This window comes from Hipposideros armiger, unplaced genomic scaffold (genome assembly GCF_001890085.2).
Source record: "Hipposideros armiger isolate ML-2016 unplaced genomic scaffold, ASM189008v1 scaffold_37, whole genome shotgun sequence".
NCBI classification, from domain to species: Eukaryota; Metazoa; Chordata; class Mammalia; order Chiroptera; family Hipposideridae; genus Hipposideros; species Hipposideros armiger.
This window is the reverse complement of record NW_017731387.1, coordinates 2,581,356-2,586,844: the sequence shown is the minus strand read 5'-3', so window position 1 is coordinate 2,586,844 and position 5,489 is coordinate 2,581,356.

Here is a 5,489-nt window from a genome sequence, read left to right as displayed (position 1 = left end):
ATGCACCGTAATTTATTTTAAGGAGAAGGCAGTGGGGAAATTGCTGACTCCCTGTCTGAGTGACTGGGAGAAGTACTATCATTAAGCAGAATGAAAAAGTCCAGAAGTAAAGGAAAAAAAGGAGTCCGATTTCATTGATGCAGCGCTTCCCCGAACGGAACAGTCAGCTGGAAACACCCCCCCCAACAAATACGTCTGGAGTCAGTCATCCTTCAGCAGCTGAACCTTGAAGACAGAACTTGCCTGTTTCGGGAGAAGCCAGAGAGGCCTCGAGGCCGCAGGAGCGGGGCGTGGGGCAAGTGCCGATGGAGAAATCTTTTTAAAGAGAAGCGAGCAAGAAGGGGTGTACGACCTGGCAGAAGAGCCAGTGTCCCCATCTGGGGAAGGACAAGGTCATTGCTGACTTGAGGGGAAGTGGTGTGGACAGTGTGATGGGAATGGCAGTGAGGTGAAAGGGAATTCTGGGGGAAGGGGCTGAGCAGCTGACCAGCGAAATATAAAAGCTGTGAGCGTTTGTAGAAGATTCCATGAAGCAGTCACCATCGGTGTTCTGTAATTGTCATCTTTCTAAGTAGAATAAAAATTATACTAACAAGGCAGCAGCCGTAAGGAAGGGGTATTCAGCAGTGACAGTGTTACTGCAGTGATATTCTTTCAGTGATGGCTAAAAAGAAAAAGTAAATCAGCAGAGTCTAAACTGAAACTCTCATTATCCACAGTTTTCTGAGGAAAGCCCACAGTTGTCTCTGAACTAGAAACAATACACATCTGTCTGGGAGCTTTCTGCTTCCATTGCAAAAAATAAAGGGGGTGGGGGAGGTTTGAACCATTTGAACTAGACAACCCAGCAAGGCTCTTTCCAGCACACAGAGTGAGTCCATGAGTTTGTCCATATCTGAGTCAAAACAGAAACCAAAACAAAGCCCCTGGTGATTTTTGTTGGCGATCTGTTCCAATGCAAGGCACTCTAGAAAAATAGAAAAAGCAGAGCTGATATCCAAAGCTTTGCAATCCAGCACGTCATAGGTAGGTGTCCAGGCTACTGAAGTTCAAGGGTGGTGAACAGTTTCTCTCAGGGAGCCCCAGAGTCAGCTCTGCTCCACAGCCCACATCTCACAGTGTGCGCCGAGGTTACGCACGCGTGGGTGATGGATACGTTCATACCTCAGGTGCGCTCCTGAGCTCGTGCAGGTCCAGCCACCTTCTGATAACGTTCAACTGAAACCGGAATATCCTCTTTGAATTGTGAAAGAACCTTCCCCCCCCCCATGTGCCTCCTGTAATGGAAGGCACATTAGGACACCATCCATTTCAATGAAATGTGCCCTTTTTGTTGTGGTGGTGGCAGTTGGTGCTGAAATGTAAGCAGCATTAGTCAAACGTTGTGCAACGGAAAAGTTCAAAACAGCAGCGTGATTCCAGTCAAGTGCAAAGTGAGGACTGGGCTCCGGGAAGACAGTAACCTACGCAGGTTCCGGGAACATAGCTTCCTGTGAGGCTAACAAAAAGCAGGCCTATCACAATCTCTCCAACCGAAGGGAATGCTTTTATTTTGCCTTTTTGTTTTCCTTTTAGTTAAACATCAGTGGAAAAGAGACGAGCCTCCACACACTGGCTCATGATGCTTAAGAAAGAAACTGAATAAAGAACTATAACTGAACCCTTGGAAACATAAAGATCTCCTTCGTCATTAAAATGGCCAGGAGACCTCAGATTTGCACTGGAATAATAAAGCAACTATGTAATTGTACTTATAAAACAAGCTGTCTCAAATTTTATCACAGAAAAATACCGCCGTTTAATTATTTACATCATACCATTTGGAGGTTTTCATAGCTCTTTAAAATTCCGGTAGAGCATCGACGTCAATTCAGTCACATGCTCCAATTATTATATTTAACGTGATTTTCCACTATATGTCTCTTCTGAAAAACCACTCTGTTTCTCTGTAGAAATCAAACAGCTTAGGCTTCTTGAAATGGTGAAATACCTTTGTGCTTTTCAAAAATCACATTTCATAAAGGGCATTTATTCTATAGAATTCAAGTTTACTGAATAATAAACATAACTTTAAGTGATGCAAGCTGTCAAAACACTTGACTGTCAAAGTTAAAGCAGATAGCGCTTCGTGCTTTGTGCTGCTTTGGAATGAGAATGAGAAAGTAAAGGCAATCTCACCTTTGAATTTCTTCATCTTTGTGTATTTGTCATAAATAACAATTTAAATATCCCTTGAGGCTAATATTTCCTGGTTCAATGGGAAAGTACAGAAAAAAATTAAGATATTCATACATAATATGAGGCAACGGAGACCGGAGCATCTCATCTGTAGCAAATTTTATTTTCAAATAACCATAAAAGGTATCCAGTGACTCTTCAGATTAATTTATGAGATCATGCAAGACGTAAACAGGAAGTTCCAAAGGAAAGTAAATTATCCCTGACAGTCCTAATATGTGAGGAATAAATACACCGAAATGCATACCCGGAACTTTCTACATATGGCTAATACCTGGACTTTTATTCCTTTCCCACTTTTTATTATTTCAACACAAGATAAGCATAGTGCAAAGAAGCCAAAAATAATAATCCAAGGGCAGAAAACTCTATGATGCATGATAAGGGAAAGTTCACTACGTTAATATTCACAAAGAAATGCTGAAAGTAGGGAGTGATGTTAGATTAAAATATCTATTTTTAACACAGTTAAAAAAATGTAGTTGTGATTATATTGCTACTTAAGTCATATTCAGACTTTGCTTGCGCATCATGCACAGTTCTGAACTTTTTTTTTTTTGGCTATGGAAACAGGTAAAACGAAATGGAAATCTCCCCAGAAGGCATTCAAAATAACACATTAACTTAGAATTATCATATATTATGAAAACAAGGTCAATGGCAATATTATCCTGAAAAACAATGTTATAAGGGCAGAGCAGGTATGATAAACATGTTCCAAAATCAACCATACACCATAAAGAAAATAGCTTCCTATTTTTGACATTGGCTGTAAAGCAAAGGACTGTGGCTTTATATCAAAGGGTTTTTACTTATTTGAATACTCAGAGTCAGTTCCCGATTACTAAAAATATAGAAGCAATCCAAGGGCCAACTCAGGGTTTCTCTGTGGTTTCAAAGAAAACACACAGCCATTTCTTCAATGTGGACTGCGTCCCAATGTCCCTGTTTCACCCTGATATCTAGAGACCATGAGACGTAAAAGGTATTGAATCACCTCAAGTTCACAAACTCTCCACCAATAAAGCTAGCTTTGTTTACAACATAGTTAAAGATTAAACAGCGACACTCCATCCAAAATTAAGTGTCTAGATCTTTTATAACAACAGTATTACCACTTTTTCTCCTTCAGAGCCTAGAATGCCATGACTGCAAGTTGCCATTTTAACACGTCCCACTGCTAACGCTTTCCACCATGACACCCCTTGCAAGCACACTGCAACACAAAATGAGATCGTATTTATATGTGGCTTATAAAGCACTTGGATGCCCAAGAAAGGTTATTGTAAAAGGATGTACAGTGGGTTCCACCAGGGTTTTGTTAAATAAAGCTATCATTCTTCAGGTGATGAAAAAAAATCACCGAGGTCTCCAAAGGGTCTACTCTGGGTCCTTTATTAGGGAGTTTTATCCTCAGTTGAGGTATAAAAAAGCCTACCCACTCTGTAAGTCAGCATTAAGGTGGCTACACAACCAAAGCTCACAGATACTGAATCAAGGTACAGCTTTTTTTTTTTTGCCCAAGATCAATTTGCCAGGAGGTAGACTAACCCAGGCATCCAGGAGGTAGAAGCCATGAAACTTGAGTGGCCTGCTTCCTGCTAAGATGTCCCCACCCTCGTCTTCCATGCCAGACAACAATGTGCATCACGAGGACGCCTGACACCTTCCAACCCTGCGTCACGCCCTCTTTTTCTCTTTCCACTCACAGAACGACTGCTCCTTTTGCTTTTTAAAAATGTGCCTCTTTCAAACTCATAGCATTTTTCCCCAATGTCTAATTTCAGTTATGTACGTTCCCTCTTTGGGGATGAAGTTTCCCGCATTTCACATACCAGACAAATATTCAAAGGTCTGCAAAACCAGGCGAAGTTCCAAAATATTTCTAAACAGAACTGTCATAGGTGACAGCATGGGAAAGGGGGCAAAGCTGGACGACAAGGATTTGAATAAATGGGCTGGAAATGTATTGGAAAATCTACTTAAGTTGCTATCGCGTGGATAAGGTTTCAATGAGGCATAAACATTCAAGTTACTGACAAAACCAACATGTTTCATGATCACTCAAAATAGTCTACTTGTCACGGAGCATTGCTTTCTTCATTAGTGAGTTGCTCTCTCTTTTTAACTTTATTTTTTCTCTTTTTTAGTATTCAGGAAGTGAAAGCCTTTAAGAAAACATTCAAAATTCTGAAAATACATGTAAGTGAAATATTTAATGTCTGTCATTCATAAAAGTTACATCATTTACATAGGGTTTATTTGTATATAATAAAAATTTCATCATAATGAAAAATTTTCTGGAAAGTTATATGTTAATTTGCTTAACATATGCTTTGGATATACAGCTAAATAGGAACCGTTAAAAAATTCTTTCTTCAAATATTCCCTTTAACAATTAAAAAAACCTCATCCCTACATACATTTTTCTTTCCCCTTGCTCCTTTTGTTTGTAAATCATGTCATTTGAACTATGCCAAGATTGAATCTTCTCATAGTTCAGAATATAATTGTATACTTCAATAAATTTGCTCATTGCATAGCGAACATGTAAACTGACAGAGGATCTATAAATTTTACCCTAATAATCTAAAAAAGCTGCTGAAATTTTACATGATAGTTCATTCTAAGGTTTAGTTTTGTAATTTGAGTTTTCTTTCTTTTTTCTTTTTTAACATACATGTCAATTGACACAATAAGAAGTCATGAAAAGTTAAAAACCAAGTATTTTTACCCTAGACTTATTTACTCTCAAGATATTGTTTGACTTTTCTCCTAAGTATAACAAGTCGGAAAGGTATGATGCTGCCTCTTAGGACAGTGTTCAAAATTAATTTCAACGGTGTGTGTTTAACATAAAGTTAACTATGTTCGCATCAAATAAAATGTTTATTAATGAAAGCTATTTATCATACAAGAAACAGCAAAGAGAAGTCATCATACAGAGATGTACACTAGACGTGACAGATGTAAAAGTGCATGCAGAGATTTCTGTTTAAAAAGGAAGTAATAAACAATAATACTAAAATTACTGGGTTTTGATCCCTATACTCTTGAGTGATCGCTTTCTCTGAATTTACAATTGGAAAATGCCATTAACAGATAGGACTAATACACATTAGCAAGCAGGTGAAATGAAGGTTTGGGGCTTTACAACTACTGTGCTTGACAAATGTGTGGAATTTTTTCATTTCAATAAGAATTTGCTTCAAATATGGGGTGGGTGTATTACTGCCAGGTTGCTCTGGTTT